The sequence below is a fragment of the Sander lucioperca genome, chromosome 18, assembly GCF_008315115.2.
Source record: "Sander lucioperca isolate FBNREF2018 chromosome 18, SLUC_FBN_1.2, whole genome shotgun sequence".
NCBI classification, from domain to species: Eukaryota; Metazoa; Chordata; class Actinopteri; order Perciformes; family Percidae; genus Sander; species Sander lucioperca.
The window spans coordinates 6,336,152-6,354,123 of NC_050190.1; the positions used below are offsets into that span (position 1 = coordinate 6,336,152).

Consider the following 17,972-nt stretch of genomic DNA (forward strand, 5'->3'; position numbering starts at 1 on the left):
AATCAACCAATCAGATCAACGATATATCAAACTCTTGCCGAAACCAGTCAGGAGAAGAGCAAAAACATCTTTTCCTCCGAGAAAAGCCTCCTGTGCCGTTTTTTTGCTCTTCTTTCAATGCAGGAATACTTTCTAATTCGGATAAAACTTGCGCGACAGCTACGCTCATCTCATCCGTGGAAGCCACCATGTTGTTTAGACTGAACAGGCGCTTCTCGTTGCGTCACACCTAAACCCACCTCAAAACTAACGCTGAAAACTGGAGCTCGCGAGATCAGGACGGTCTCACGAGGCTAACAAGTTAGAGCTTCCCTTCTTGAAAAGCCCAATCTACGCTGATTGGCTTGTAATAAAAATATGGCGCACCTTTGCTAAAGTAGTTCTCAAGCCACGAGTGGAGATACTCAGGCGGAGGGCATTGTATTCTTTTTTAATCTCATGTTTTCTGATCTAAACAGCCCTCAAAAAACTGGGTTGTCTTATTTCACGGTTTGTGGGTTGATAGGCACTCCAGATACCCAAATGTATGTGCACAAGCGCTGCAAAAGTGAGTTTTTAAAGTTGAGGTTCAATATTTGTAAGACTTTCTAATGGCCTAGAAAATAGCGGGATTTGAGTCCCGTTTGAAACTAAAAGTTGTTTTTTTTAACTTAAATGTCACGTTCAGCGTCATGTGCTTAACTTTCAGGAAGTGAAATAACATCTGATTTGAACCCAAACCATGATCTTTTTCTAAAGATAGTTTTGGTGCCTAAACATAACCAAACTGCAGCCATTTGACAACTTTACGTTGTTCTCCGGTTTAGATAGGTCCTGCTTCCGCCACCGCTGGGGCGCTATTTAATAACTACCCATATTGTCGTATGGTTTGGAGGACTTGTTGTTTGAGTAATAATGCAGGACCTACCTTAGTTGATTTGTGATGAAATTTAAATAAAAATATACAGTTAATCAAATTTCACAAGGCAGTTGCCCACTTTGCCTGGTTAGTAATCCAGCCTGGTACACAGCTGCTGTTATTTATTTATTAATTTATTCAACAGAAATACTGTTCTCACTAATTAATTGCTGTATATTCTACTTTGCCTTTTTTTCCCCACGTTCAGTGTTAAGATACAGTCACTGAAACTGAAAACTTGCACAGATGTTTCACTATTAAAAGCTTTCCAGCAGCTCAAAGGGCATATTCCCTCCCTTTCCTAATAGGCTGATGGAATTAGTGTTGTGGAAATTTACATTATGCTGAATGTACCATGTAAGCCATTATACTACAGGCAATTCAACCTCTTCAAAATCTTTTTTAACCGGTCTTTATTAGGGACAAACCTTTATTGGCTCGTGTGAGCCACACAAATGGGCTTCAAGAATTTTTGAGAATTTACAGTATGGTGTTTGATGACGTCTATTGTTTAATGTTTTTAGGGACATTTAGTCCTCTATGACCTTTACTGATCTGTCTCGTGCTAGAAAGACTTCAAACAACTCTGCAAGAACTTCCACAAAACAAATCTGGCAAACCTTGACACTCAGGTGAAAGACAAAAACCTCAGTGCCAGTAATTTGCGGTCATCGGTATTGATCAACAACCCCATCAACCATCAATGGATATTTCATGGTCATGTTCTGCTATGGGGCAGAAAAACGTACTGGTCCTTTAATACACCCTGCAGCTTGTCATGTGAATCATCTAAATATCCTGCAGCCCCACATCCGAAAACCACGGGAGTGTTTTCTCAATCTGTGAAGGACCCGGGCTGTTGTTTGTATTCTCGTCACATGGTGCTGAACCTTGTCTCTCTTGCCAGTGGAAAGTGGCACTGCTGCCTCCATTCACGGTTATTTGGTATTCCAGTGGTCATGCGGGCAGCAAGAGCTTGTCCGCAACTTCTTGTCTTTTGCTGCAACGGAGGAGGTTTTAATGCCAGAGGATGGGAACAGGCAGTGACATCTCCCCGATGACTCTTTATGGAGTCTTCCTGAAAAACAAAGTCAATAAGACTTGGGATGCCGGGCCATGGATATTGATTATCTGTCTCTGACTATGAGGCAGGGGGGCGAGGAGAAAAGGGGAGCGAGAGTGAGGCATGGTCAGGGATATGAAGAGGAGGAAGAGAGAGAGAGCGAGAGAGAGAGAGCGAGAGAGAGAGCGAGAGAGAGAGAGAGAGAGAGAGAGAGAGAAATGAGAAAACTGAGAGGGAGGGTGGACGTTTTGATGCTTTTTGGAATTCAAAAAGACATCAGTGAGATGCAGGTGCTTGAGGGGGAAGCACACTGCTGTTTTCAGTGATGATCGTGGGAGAGGTTGAGCTGGAGGAGGCGGCGGGCTGGTACAAACCAGAGCAATGTACAGAAAGTGCAAAACGCTGCGTTCTAAAAATAACACGCCAGCAATGCACCGCGTCCTTGCATCTTTGTCGCATAGCATCACAGCTTTCAGTTTAGGTTCATGAAATGTTCGTATACATACTGTTGAAATTTCAAAACAATGATTCCACCTTAACCCAGTTAATTAAAATGGTGAATAATAATGATTAGTTAGCATGAGCAGTAACAGCTGAACAGACAAAGCATCATGCACTAGAATGCTGAAGCAAATATTTCCTCCTGTTCACATTTCAGTGTATTCCTTTTGCAATTATGGTCTACCACAAATTTATATTACTGTATTTATATTTTATATATGGGGCAATCAGAAGTAGAAAACGATCACGTTCTGACCTCGCCCACACATTTTCTTTTCTTTTTTTTTTTCTTCACGTTCACCTATATGAGAGCGGGTTAGAACGTGGTTTGATTAACTAGAATGATCAACCCTTCAGGAGTCAGGGGGCCCTCAAAGTTGACCCATATTGGACGACCACCCCTCCTAAAGACTCAGATACCTTCTTCAAAAATAAACATATCAGTACGGTTCTCTGAGAAAGCAAACAACCAAGGTTATCTACAAGTTTAATACTTTCGGTCCAAATGTTTGAGTTTAGGCAACTGGAAACTACTTAAGATTAGGGTAAGACTAGTCTATATCCACGACTTTCCACTTCTGGGATTGCTCCGTTGCCGCTGGAAATTCCCCCGGATTTCACTCTTTTCGGCCAGATGTCCGTTACCTTCCGCTTTCTTTGTGTTGGAATTTTAAACTCCGGTGGATTTCTGAGGACTATGGTTAACTGCTCCTCAGATCTCTGCAGGGTAAATCCAGACAGCTAGCTAGACTATCTGTCCAATCTGAATTTTCTGTGGCACGACTAAAACAACTTTTGAACGTACACGTCACACCAAAACAAGTTCCTTCCCGAGGCTATTTTGCAGAGGCACCGTGACTCTGCCGGGTGCTTAGCGCCGCCCAAGACGATTGTGATTGGTTTAAAGATATGCCAATAAACCAGAGCACGTTTTTCTCCCATCTCCTACTCCAGCGCTGACACAGCGCTGTGGAGATAGGTAATCTGAGACTAGTAGGAGACAGGAGGCAAAGACCTACCTAACCCTACCTAGGTCTGTGGTAGGAGGAGCTATACTCCCAATCATCTGTATTATAACAATGTAATGCTGCATTGGCCATTGCTTCTCACAGACAATAGTTATTTGCATGCCAACAAGAAGTCCATGTCACCAGTGCTATCGATTTGCTGGTGAGGACAGTCTCCAGTTGGCCCACACTGCTTGAGTGCAGTGTAGAAATATGACAGCAGTGAGCTGAGGTCGGCCCTAAACCGCACGCTATCCTGCTATTTTCTCTAAAAATCAAGCCCTGAAGACAAAATAAAAACAATTGCAGATTCTGAATCCCTGCAAGTTTATATTATAGCATTGATGATTAATACAGGTGTTTTCTTTTCATTGGTGCAAAGTCAGCAGGTCACTGGCATTTTCTCCCATTTTTCCTCTTTATTTCCTATTACTAGAGGCATTTTCTGAGCTTTGCTTACTACAAAAGGACCCATTTTACAGTGAACAATGGTGATCAGCAACTTCTCAGGAAACATCAAACTGAATATCTCTTTCAACCAACCAATCTTCTCCCTCTAAGGAAGGGATTTTTTTTTTTAACATAACATACCTAAGAACTACAAACAAAAACATATTGCCTTCTTGTTGTTGCTAAAGCTTGTTAAATTCTTAGACCACTGCACCAACTGAATTTTTTTTTTTTTAACATCTGTGCTGCACTGTGCTACTGGCTTGCTGTCAATTCGATGACACCGATGACAGGAAGAAATTGAAGTGTCACCAAACACACTTTATTGTCACGTGTGGCTTCCTATTCAGGGTGTCTCTGTGAGCCGGGGCAGGAGGTAATTTAGTTTTGACACTGCAAAATTGTTACCCGTTAAGGTGATGAAATGAGTGAATGCCAAGAAGTCCAATTACATACAACATGCACTGCAAAATGATCTGAGTATGGGGTGTAAAGTAGACATAGGAAGCAGAATATGGGCCCAAATGAGATTCACATTTTATTTTGAAATGCTGGATACAATGTCACTGTCTCAGTTTGATGCAACCTCACCATACAGCAGGTTTTTTATCTAAATCCAGATGACCAGCTGAACCCATTGGCTCCGTAATGCGACAATATCTCGCAGTTAGAGTGGCTGCTTGAGAGGTCAGGCTCTGATATCATAACTCAGAGAAAATCATGGGACAGACTGTGATGTGCAAGCCCCATGGCTCCAATCCACTGGGAGTCTCAGAAGGCTCCATTTAAAAAGCACACTTCCTCTCATCCCTGGGAATCTGAAGGGGGAAAAAAAGAGCTTCCACTGCCCATGGCTAAATCGAAATAGTGAAATAGGACCCAGGTGAGATCAAAAAGGTGTGCTAACGCAGGGGAAATGGGGTGGTGTGGGGGCGGGTTGAACCCTCTTCCCCCGCCGATCCCCCACATGATTAATCTGTAGCGCTCAGCTGTATAACTCGCCATGGACCCGTGTCTCAGCGTGACTTAATTAGTGCGAGACGTCTGACACTGGAAAGCAAACAGAGCGTTCAGATGGAAGAAGAATAGTGAATGTTGGCGGACTCTCAAGGACCAAGTCATGTTTTGCGTCCGTTTTGTGGAATAGCAACTGTTTATTACACTATCCAAATCTGAGATTTTATTAACAGGCTCAGTCATTTGACCCATTTTAATATGATATTAAAATAGTTTGAAATGACAAGAGGTTGCAGCACTGCACCTTCCAGTGATGGCATGTCAATCAACAAGAGTGTGGATTGTGCTCAAATGTCTTTCCCCTTGTATTTTCTGTTGATCTTTTTTTTTTTTCTTCAGCTCATTGTGGCTATTACAGTTCATGCCAACTATACAGTTATTCTTCTATTACCCAGAAACTGGAAAACACACTTCTAAATGATTGACAGGTTGAACTGATACTAAAACATGGCTCAAGTTAATTAGTCCGTCTTTTAAGCATGTTTCTAGAATAAATGTTTTTACTTTTATTCGTTGATAAAACTGCTTGTGAACTTTTTATTTATGCCGTTATTATCCAGATGTGGAATATGCAGAAAAACATTTTCAGCATCATTTGCACTGGTAAGCATTTTCTTGTTGAAAACATTCACTCTTTGCTGTCCTTGCATCTGCGCTTCTGTGAGACCTGACCTTTCCATTGCAAGTAATACACCTGGGAGTTTCACTGTATGGAAAAAGCAATATCCCCCCCGCTGCACCATTACTAGGCTCGCCTTAGAAAGGGCCTTGGTAGGCAGCTCAATTTATTCTTATAAGAGCAGGGGTAGGGAAGAGCCTTGGAAGATGAAAAAACACTCACGCTGCTTGATCTGGGGTTTCAGCCCTGTGGGGATCAGAAACAGAGAAGCCATGACACTTAGGAGGGGAGGTTTCCCCCTGCTTTCGTTTGTTGCACTATGTTACCACTGATTCAACAACAACTAGGTCACTTGATAACATTTGGTAAACATGGTAAGTAACTAAATGCTCACGCACGTCAAATTTTCCCAAATTCAAACATCAGTGGGTTCAAACTGCTTATTGTGCGTAATTTGGACTGACACTGACACGTATGTTGTTTGGCAACTGGTGTGGCACCGCGACCCTTTTCTTGATTTCCACTTCGACATTAAACCTTTTTTTTTTTTTTTTTAAATTGTTGCCACTGCCCGGTCACCATTTGCCACTCTGGGGATTTTCTTTTATTGCTCATGGGAGATGACAAACCTCCAAACAGAACATGTTTTCCTTTCCCCCACCTCAGTCTCACAGTCGGTGAAGTTTTTTTTCCGTCCGCAGTGAGATTACCCGTTGTGATTGGACAAGGAATGAAGTCGGGGGCACATTTATAGTCATTTCCGTGCGCTCAACTTCACGTCGATTGTGACATATAAAGGAAAGGTGCGTGGGACCTGATGTACGCCCGGTTTTATACATGTGAATATTTCTGCGCGTAGGTACATCTTCTGGTATGAAAGCTGCAAAGCTGTCTTTTATACATGAGTCCCCTTGACTGTGAGCACTGCCAAAACACATTGAGGCTACTCTCAATTATGTGCCTGAAAGCATCCTATGTAGACACAGACAGAGCACTGAAGCTGCTGCTAACCTGCTGCTCACACTACATGCGCTGTGTAGACGTGTTTGTCAGGCGAACATAACACTATTTCAGATGACTAATTTGGCTGGGGTTGCTGGAGTGTAAACTCTTCCTAATCTTATTAAGGCCTAGTCCACACTTTCATGGGTATTTTTAAAAACTGAGCTTTTTGGCCTTTTTTTTTTTTTTCCTTTCTTCTTTCAGTGTTTAATAAGTAAGCAGAGGTCAAACCAGGTGGTCAATCAGCATAGCAAACAAATCCAGTAGGGCAAGGCAAAAGGGGAAAGACTAAAAAGGCAGGTTTAAACACAAACAGGCAGGATCAGAATGACAGACCACTGGGAAACTAGGTTAACAGACTAGACAATCTAAGAACTGAGGGAACGAACCGGTACATATACTGAGGGGCTGATTAGCTGATGAGGAGCAGGTGAGTATGGGGGTGGGGTAGGCCAGGTGAATGTAATCAACAGTTAATGCAGAGCAGGAGGGCGTGGCAGAGTCTGAAATGACAGAGTTAAGGCCCTGACACACCAAGGCAACTGTGACCGACCGTCGCCCTAGTTTGTGCGGTGTGTCCTGCACCGTCGCCATCCGTCTGCCTTCGTCTGCCTTTTTTTGGCCGATTCAACATGAATCAAGATATACGTAACTACTTATGTAGGTATATTTATTCCAACAATAACATGTCTTTTGAAAGATCTCTACATACTTAGACATTACAAAATATACCAACGTTAATAATATCCTATACCGTGATATTTAACATAAAGGCCGTAACAGACCTCGCTCTCTACACCGATAAACAATTAACCCCCTCGCAAGCAAGCTAGCTTACTAGCCAGCCTCTGAATTAGTAAAATGTAACAACTTAATGTTTAATTCACACGCTCTTGTCACATCGCAGGAAAGCACATTGCTATCGCCAGATGAGTGACAATTTTGTTTGGCTAATTTTCGGTAACCAGTGTTGTGGGTTATCATAGCAACGTTATCCGATTTCCCTTGTTGAATGACGAATAGATTACCGCCGCCTGCTGGTACGGAGAGTTATTTCCTTTCACGCAAGCGCAGAACGTAAGTGGCGCTTGGTCATCGGCTGTAGTCTCTGCGGTGTGTTCCAGTGCAAATCTCTGACCAAGACAAAGGCGACGACGTCGGCTTGGTGTGTCAGGGCCTTCAGTGTGGCAAAAACAGGAAACACAAAATGAAAACTAAAGCCTGGCTAAAGTTGTCTAATGGTCATCTTTAAACATACATGTACAGTTAGGCCCCGGTCAGTCTCTTTTTTTCTTCTTCTCCAAAACAGTTATTTTGTATTTGTTTCTGTTTTATATGTTTGTTTATGTATGCACTATTCACCAAGGCAAATGTTCTAATTCTGATCAGACAGAGCATGTTTTAGCAGCCTGGGGCTGTTTTTCATGAGTCTGAAGCGTTTTGCCTGCTGGGAAAACTTCAACTCTGAGCAGAAAAAACGCCCAGCGTCATTTAACACAGCAAATTAACGGTCGGCTGAGGAAGGGAGATGTTTTTTTTTAAAACAGTATTTGTGTCAAGGGTATTTTTTTGAGAACGAAAAATGGCAAAAACCAGGTTTAAAAAAAAATACCTGTGTACATGTCAGTCCTTCCAGAAAAATGCAGAGTTTTTTGGTGATTGTTGCCGGCAAAACTCCTTGATTATGCGGCACGTTTTCTTAAAAATGCGATGGAATATGTGGGATATTTATGCAATTTTATGCGATGAAATTGCGGGAACTTGCAAAAAAACTGTGGTTTCATCGTGGCTTCATCGCGTGGTTTGCAGCTTTTCGATGATGTTCACGTCGCGTAATTACGTCACTTCTTAACGTTCCCATGGCAACAGGGGAAAACGGCTGCTCTTGTGTGAAGTTTTTTTGAAACATTTTTCAACTCTCTGCTAAGATATATGTGACTTTTTTGCAACGAAAATGCGGGGATTATGAAATCATGCAAGCCCCGCATATTCGGCAAGTTATGCGGCGAAAGTGCAGCGTATTTGAAAAAATGCCGCCCCCGCATAAATATGCGGACTTTGGCTGATTATGCATTGAATTATGTCATCGCATAATTGCGTTTTTCTGGAGGGACTGACATGTGGATAGGCCTCAGCTACAGAACTGTGAATTTCATCTACTCTGCACTGTGGCAAACAGAGAGAGCCAATCCCACTAAAGAAAATTCTTCACAAAGCTTCATTCGGACATGGGCACTACAAACGATAATATGAATAAAAATCTATTTGAATAATTTAAATTATGATCAAGAATTTCTTTTCATATTTATATTTCACCATTCCCACAGTGCCGTTTTCTTACAGGTTCATTCCTAAACACACAGCGACAGACTAAGCCAGTGATAGCTCATTGACTTTTAAATCCGTTGCTCATTAGTGCTTCTTATTTGCCATTTTGGGACCTCTCCAACTGCTTTATTGACTTGCTTCAATAACCCCAAAAATAGCTCATTTGTCATTGTTTTTTTGTTTTTGTTTTTTTTAAACAGCCCTCAGATGACTGAGGATTGACCTTTGATAAATGACTTAGCTGGCAGAGCTAAGTAGCATCATCTAGGGCATAGATTTAAACTGATCCTTCCAAGCCTTTTGTCATTTCTTGGGATGTCTCTAAATAGCACACACTCGCTGTAGCAGTAGTTTCTTGGGTTGCTCACAGTGTGCCAAAAAAATACTTTCCTCAACATTTGTCCCAGTTCTGCCAAGAAATGCTGAACTTTACTTGAGAGCATTATGGCTGCAAACGATTTTAAAATCCAAATGTGACCTGCTCTTCTCAGTTATGAAATACCTCAATATTTTATGCATCACTGAAAACTGGTGGAAGGAAAAGTTGCTTTGTAGAACATAAAGACACCACAAGTACATTCACAACACCAAGATATACTGTAGGCTGCTGTGGGATAACACTTCACAATAGAGGCAGTCGATGTCCCGCGGCCCCCTGGTGTTTCAGCCCGGCACAGTTTTTCCAGCATGTCTGGGACCAGCTGGTTCCCAAGGAGAGGAGAATAAAGACAGATGTGCAATGCACACAATCTAATGTGAGCCATTAACGCTGTCAATCAATCATTTATTATCAGACTTTGAGACAAAGGAAATCACAGCTGGATTCCAGAGTTCAAGTGAAGTTCATGAAAGAGACTGATGCATTGTTTTTCTCGCTTGCATACTTGTTACATATTTTTAAACTTTGTATAAACACACTATTAGATATTTAAATATTGAACATGGTAAGAAATACAAAATTCATGACTGCTGCCGCTGTGTTTATCAGTCCCTCCAGGATTTCACAGCTTTTTTTATTTTAAAAGATTGTTGCGGCCCAAAATGCCAGATTTTTCGGGAGCTTTGCTTTTTTTGCTTTTTTTGGTATAATTCTTTAAAAATAAAAGGAAACTTATTTCAGGGAGAATAAAACTACTCTGGGCTGAGTAATCTTACCAAAAAGGCTCAGGATGCTGCAAATGTTGGTATAATATGAAAAAGGCTGGTGGATTTAAAACAAAAAATAATAATTTATTGAATGAATGAAATTTGAACATATCTGTCAATGGCTTGTCAATCTTTCCATTGTTAGTTAATTTCCTATCCTGGCCTGGCCTGGGACACACATTCATACAGTTTGATAAAGTAATGTTACTTATTGGACTTTAACTTATCATTGCACTTACAACAACCAGCGTAGCTGTACCCAATTTAGGTCATCGTGTACGTCTCCTGCATCCACCGTGTGTTTGTGTGCGTGTGACGGTCACGGGGGGATCCGAGCAGCAGCCCCGCCCGCTGCAGAGAGCCAACAGGATTGAAACAACAGCAACTTTCAGCAACTTTCGAGTGAGAAAGCGTTACAGAGGACTTTGATGTTAAGATGTATACAGGTTGGCAGGACGGTCTGAAACGGTCTTTCGCCGTACGTTTTGTTGGTAAATGTGAGATGTTCAAGTCACACACGTAAACCCGTTCTCACTCCCACTTGGTCAGTGGTTCTTCAGCGTCACATACTGAGGAAAAGTCTGGCACGTGGGACTGCTGGGATTGGTTGCGGGAAACTCCGGTTATTGGTCAAATTTGTGGTAAAGTTGCGGTGACTGGTCAAAATTGCGAGTCGCACCGAATTCACGGTGATTGGTTGAATTTGCGTGCATTGTTACGATCGCGACATTGCGAATTCCTGGAGGGACTGGTTTATGGTTTGATTCTTTTAAACTACTTGGTTAAGATTAGGAAACGATTAGGGCTGAACGATTAAATCGTTTTCAAATCAAAATCGAGATTTGAAAGAATGCAATTAGCCAATCGTGAAGACCGCGATTACTCGAATGTGCAATATTTAGTTAAATGTTTGGTGTAACTTTTTATTATTATGTTAACTGTTTTTTCATAAGTTAAATGCTGAAATAATGGTACATATTACAGATTGTTTCCAGAAATGTCCTATTTTCAGTGGAGTTTTCATTTATCTTTTAATACTTATATGTTAATATGTTTAACATGATGGTAGAAGGTGCCATATGTAGATGCTGCTATTGAACTGAGGCATATCAGAAATTTCAGTTTACAGAGTGTAGTGTTTTGTTATTATTATAACTATAGCTTTTGTGAAAAATGTGTTTGACTGTTCAATGTTTCATGCTTTTTAAAAGAAAAACACTTATTGCTGGCAATTCATATCCATCTTCTCATCCTTGCATAAGAATATAGAGCAGTTTTGATGGTGTCTCATGTTATAATGCTCCATGACATGTTTTATGCATAGAGTGGTATCCTGTATCATATCCTATCTGCACCTTTCTCCTGACAGACTCACAAGAGACCCTTGCCAGGTAAATATCAACCATAGACTGCATAAAATATGGAAGGGTCTCTGTAGATTTCTGAAGAGCCAAAATTAAGCCCAAAGTGGGCCAACACCATCTTGCCAGTGCCCGACTCTGCCTACTCTCGGCTAATCCAAAAATGTGTCCTATATCTGCATGACCAATTCTCTAAAGGCACCAACACCACGAACATGGCCGAGAGCTATGGTAACGGTGACGCCTAGCAGAGCGGACAGCTGTCAAGAAGGGGAACTTAGCTATAGGAACCAGACCCTTTTTTTTTTTAACCAGGCTGTAAACATGTTTATTTCTGCTGTAGAGTTGGGCATTTTAACACGGGGGTCTATGGGGATTGACTTCCTTTTGGAACCAGCCTCAACTGACCACTTAAATAACTAATTTGCACTAGTTATTGAATTAAATGATACACTATAGTCTAGCAACAAAGCTCCAACCATCTTTTTCTCATCAATTTCTTTCTTTGACCAGTCGTCAGTCAGCTAGCTGAGACCCTGATGTTGATTAACAGATCTATCACCCTCATCAGGGAATTATAGGGCAATACAAATATCTTGATTATTGTTTCTTTCAAAGAAATAAAAGTGGTATAGCTATGATTCAAACATGTCCAGGATGTTTCACTGTCTTCTGTCCAGTTGTCTGCTTGAATAAACTCCAGCGGTGCCACTGAACTCTAATTAGCATGTATAGAAAATGAATGAATAAGCATGGCAAGGGGTGATTTTTGTTAGAGTGCAGTTATGTGCCCTTGACGTTAACAATGACGCAACTGAAATGCAGTAAACCTTCCATAGTGAGTCTCTGCGGGCGGTTAAGGCCTGCAATTCCATCTTTCTGGTCCAAGTTGTGTCCCATTTCTCAAACTTATCCTTTGTGTTTGTCAGCAGATTCCACAAGTAGTTCAGAGGGCTGTCAGACATGGCCAGAGGGTATGCTTGCAGGACACAGGACATACAGGCAGCACTACTCTGACCCAAGTTGCATCTGGGAGACAGTCTCCTAACCTCTGCTACTGTCTCAGGGGGACTGGTAGATCTGACTGCTGCTGCTACTGGGTTGATACTAGATATACATTGGCCAGGCAGTTATACAGTTGGTATCCATTTTGTTATTAAAAGTTACGTTTCCGTGGTTTTTTATGTCAAACTTTGTAGATGTTGCAGGAAATTTGCCCCATGAGTGCTCTGGAAAAACACACCATTTTGTATGCTGAACGCTCTATTCACTACTCACACATACATACAAGTCCACACATCAACATTGTATCTATATTCTGGTAATTTATTTTATGCCTTTGTTGTTTTATGCCGCCAACAATATGCTTGTTTTTTTCAAATTCAGTGCTTACTTGTGTTCAATTTGTAGAATTTAGGACTTGTAATTGCTCATTATATAAAACATATATATATTTTTTTTTCTTCTCTTCCTTAGGGGATATGGTTAGGTGTATATATATATATATATATATATATATATATATATATATATATATATATATATATATATATATAAAAAAAATCTAACCTGCGCAATCTTTTTTTTATATATTATTTTGTTTTCTTGTGTTACTGTTCCCTTGATTTTATTGTGCAAAACAAACAAAATTCAAATTTAATTCAAAATTCTATTTTCGGATTGACTATTTCTGTACACCTCTGTGATATGCTCATTACTGCATTCACCAAGTCTTAAAGTAAAGTAAAGCATGTAGACTGTGATGCACAGTCTGTCTTTAAATAAGAAAATATCAGAGCACTAATTACTAGTGATGTCCAAATGAAGCTTCGTGAAGCATTTTCTTTATTTTCTGAGCCCAATAATTGTCTCTCTCTGTGTTGAAAGCACACTGAATTGCCATCCTTTCAGCCTTTTTCTCTAAACAAAGACCGCCATCTAGTTGGGTCAACAAATACAACTAATGGTTCATGAAGCTTCATTTGGACGTCACTGCTAATTACCCACATGTACTGTCCTGCTGTAGCTAAATGCTGCAGGTTAATGATGTGAAAAAACAGCACTAAACATTAGCCATATGGCCACATGCAGTGTGTATTTACTATCCTTGTCTTTATTTCTTCGCCACACCGAGACAAACTGTTATTGCATCTTGTAAGAGTTTTCATTCGTGCTCATGTTGCTGCGTACAGAGATGGATCATTAGTCATTGTTTGGGTTTCTATCGTTATCTCTCTGCGCTGTTTGCTTTTAAGATGCATCTTTGGGAAATGTAGATACATCACATCAACATTTTAACTTCAGTAGAATTTATCTAAATGTGTCTGATTTAAAAGAAAAAAAACAACATTACAACTCTCTAATGTACAGAGATCAGTAACTTTATAATTTAATTTAAGAAAAAAGGATTTGGAGTAATCAGGCGGGGCAAACTGCGTTATAGAACGGTTGTAATGCCTTCATTTTAAGCCTGAGCCTTTCAACACCCCCCCACCTCAAAAAAAAAAAAAAAAAACTGTGGCATAGACCAATTATATAACACCTAAAACATATAGACAGTGCGCTATGCTTTTAGTCAATCTAGGGAAGTCACGAGAACCGATACTTGCAATACCTTCCAGTTCTAAAATGACAAAACACAAACGATGCCCATTTTTTTTTAAGCACCGTACGCACCGTTAGCGCCGATGCCAGTGTTAGCAGCATCTGTTCTGCTGCGCCTTTTCCAGAACTGAAGGGGGCAGTATACGCTTCAGAGAGTCTTCAGTCGATACATTCAGAAGTAGGAGTTCACGAACAAGTGGCCGAAGTCACGTCCTTCTACTTCCGGTACATGGGACATATCAGAGAATTTCGAAAAACTATGAACGAGAGTCAACGGAGCTAGATTCTACCCGACCTAAAAAATGGCATGTTCACTGCAAACTCACAGTCCTCTCTTCCTGATTTACAGCACCCCCCTCTCTTGGCTTCAAATAACTCACCATTGTCGGCTACGGGCGCTGAACAGGCTACACGTTGTAAAACAGCCGTGGCCGCTTGCTGTTCCTCCGGTAACGTTAGCGAGCAGTTAGCCTGGCGGCGTTAGCCACGGTTAGCCAGGACCAGTCGGGATCACTTTACTGGCTGTGTCTCAATTGTTTTTGCGAGTAACCAACTCGGGTACTCTAGCTATATAATTCAATGTGAGTACACGTATGTTGAAATGACTCCATCTTTCAAATACATCTCCAATATTTACCCGTGGTTTGTAACGTCTCTGGTCACGCAACTGTTAGAAACACTGTTTTTTACTGTTGTTGTTTTTGCACAGTACCTTTTGAAAAGATGCCTGGAAGTCTGGAATGTGTCTGGGGACACTAGTTGTTGCACTATGACCATTAATTGCACTTTATTATGTTGTTCTATGCTCTATTGCACATGTTTTGTATGTCTTGTTATGACATTTTTGAAATATTTTACTAAAGAAGTTCATGTTTCAAGTTAAAATACATGGAATCTTAAAAAAATCCTTTTTTTTTTACCGTGGTATTGAAATTGGCATTGTGTTATTTTACTGGTATTGGCACCGACTACTGAATTTTTGGTATCGTGACACCCCTAGGTCAATCGACATAAAAATGCAGTATACAAACAAAGGGTGTTTTATTTTCCATTTTAAGAAACAAACATATTCTAAGTGTATCTGTTTCATCTATTATTGTTAGTACTTTTACTGAAATAAATATACAAACGTAACCCCTTCCTGGCGCTGAAAGTATAATACTAGATGAGGTTACTAATGTGTTTTACTGAACAGGATCCTGAGAGCTTGGCAGTTGATGGTGAATTGACTAAATCTCCCTTTACCAGCATCTGTTATTTATAGGCATGAGTAACTTTTACGTAGGCACCTTTTTAAATTAAATAAACTCTTTTCTTTGTCTCACAAAAACACAACAGAGTTAACCAATGCTTCAGATTATGATTAAACAGTTTACTTTAACATGAAATAAATTGTACCACAATCAACAGTCAATGCAATTATAATTGTGGGTTTAACCAGGTGCAACCTTTTTAAATGTTCAGAATATTAACAAAGCGCTTGGGTTTTTAACGTTGGTGGCCCTTAAGTTGGTTCACATAATGAAGAAATAAATCAGCTGATCCTTTAATGAGCTGAGACACACACTGTGTCTGATAGAAACACCTCTGTTACTCACACATCCGATCCGCGACGAGCTGGGCTGATGAGACAGCTGCAGGCAAGGTTTAGCAAGCAATCCGTCTGTGTGGCAACGCAGGTCCGGCGGCGGAGTCGCTCCCCGTCCGAAGCAGTAGCCACAACGGCTAATTAGCACTGACCTCCAGTGAAGTCCTCGGTGAAAGCTGCTGCTGGCGTTTACAGCTGACTGTCCCTCCCCACGGCGCTAGTTTAAACGTCCACGTTTTAAAGTTAACTTTAATTTTTTTTTTTTTTTCCAAAGCTAGTGAAAACAACAAATGCGGCTAACCTGGCTGCACTTCCCTTAAAACTAACTAAAGTTACCAAACTGCGCGTTGCGCACGACTGTTAGCTGCTAGTGTTGACGAACTGACCGAAGAGCCGGTTAAGTTAATAAACCCGACTCTTGTCACTTAACCGGGAGAATCGAGTGCCATACGTCAATGATCCGACTCACTCCTGTTTTTTTTCAAGGGGGTAAGCTTCTCCTCGGACCGCGAACCTCCTATGGCGCCATTTTGATGCTGTCGGTACACGATCCGTTCTGCCTGCACGATCCGTTCTGCACATGCGCAAAATGTTCGCGCATGCGCGGTTGTACGAGAATTTACGACACTGCACGATCTGTTCCACGCTTCCGGTCGACAGCCAAGCTAACGTTAGTTTAGCTAACAGCTAATTCGGCTAACTGCTAGCTGAGACAGCATGTAATAACTTTAAAAGACCCTCAAAATAAAACTTGAAAATAAACGTTGACATATATAACAGCTGTTACGTCAGTTCTACTTTACTTGTGCTCATTTAAAATACAATCACTCAATACTTGTCTTTATTGTTATTACTGTGAAGTCTTAATTTAGCTGTAGCCTGCTTTTCCCATTACGTTTGAGTTAACGTTATTTTAGACTGAATCTAGCTGTCAGCTAGCGGTTAGCCGAATTAGCTGTTAGCTAAACTAACGTTAGCTTCCCGGTGGAGGCTAGCCATAGGCTAGCGTGGAACAGATCGTGCAGGTCGTATGGATACGTAAAACAGTATTATCTTGCGCATGTGCAGAACGGATCGTGCAGGCAGAACGGATCGTGTACCGACAGATGCTACAAAGCGATCACCCCCCCCGTTAGCATTCCATTGACTGCCATTCATTTTGACGTCACTTTGACAGAGAATAACTTTACATCTGATGAGTTTAAAGACTCTATTTGTCCATTGTTTATTTCTAAAGAAACACGACAATGTATAAAAGGCTCCATTACCTTGTAGCTCACGTTATGGCTCCGTAGCAGACGTTTTTGTAAAAATAGGCTAACGATTGTGTCATAACCACGCGACTTACTGTCGCATAGTAGAGGAATTGCCGTATAGTACAGGAGAAGCGCGCAGGCAGTTTCGTCTCACATTAGCTGTTTAAGTGTAATTACTAATGTTAACTAGCATTTTAGTGATCAATAATTAGCCTGTGCCTATGTTATCTCCTTACATATACCTACGCTCTCCGTCTCTGCAATATTCGGAATGATTGAGATTTCTCTTGGCACAGCTACCAGAAGACTTACAACTTTCAGACACGTTGCTAACGGCACATTTACGTCGTCTCTCTCAGTTGGAGGCTGCGCAGTAACGCTCAGCGCTCACCGGAAAAGTGCTTCTAACGGCCTTCACTGGTCTCCGTCCAGAGCAACGGCATCTGTTGGTCCATTCTTATATACAGTCTATGGTTTTTTTACCTCATTCGTGCCGTTGTGTGTAGCCGGTATTCTTCTGCTACTGTGTGTGTAGTAATCTAGCTCATTAGCGCCTCCACTGGAGTGGTGGTAGAACACAATGTAATCAAGCGGTGTCTTGGTTCTCGGCAAGTTTGAGTTATTAACCAAGCCTTGTTTCTGGTGCATCTTAGATGATTGTGTTCATGGCAATTCACACATTATCGATAGGGGAAGTACATCACATACAAATACATGTCATGATATCTTGGTAGTTATGTTAAGTTAAATGTTAGAGAAGTGAATGTTGCTACATGGTAGGTAGGCTGTCACGAGGAGACCGCACACCAGGCTACTGAACGAGACTGTAAGGACCGTAACCGAGGGTACTGCATGAGTCTGTATTCAAACGGGTGTCTAGGTTCTCGGGAAGTTTGAGTTATCAACCGATCCCAAAAGCCTTTATTTCTCGTGCATCTTAGATGATTGCGTACATAGAAATTCATAGACTACATTATTGATGGATATCACATACAAATACACGTCATGTTCTCTTGGTAGTTATGTTAAGTTAAATGTTTGTTACATGGTAGGTAGGCTGTCACAAGGAGACCCCGCACCAGGCTACTGAACGAGACCGTAACCATGCCTAATGCATGAGTCTACGTAATCA

The 17,972-nt window shown here is 41.1% G+C and overlaps 1 long non-coding RNA gene across 1 annotated transcript; it reads right to left on the reverse strand.

The window, feature by feature from the left end:
- Positions 1–1,302: 1,302 nt before the first annotated feature.
- On the reverse strand, positions 1,303–15,826 carry LOC116065746. Its single transcript, XR_004108804.2, has 2 exons — positions 15,595–15,826; positions 1,303–1,976 (listed from the first exon to the last, which is right to left on the reverse strand). It is a non-coding gene; the product is annotated as an uncharacterized LOC116065746 (long non-coding RNA).
- Between the last annotated feature and the right edge of the window lie 2,146 nt (positions 15,827–17,972).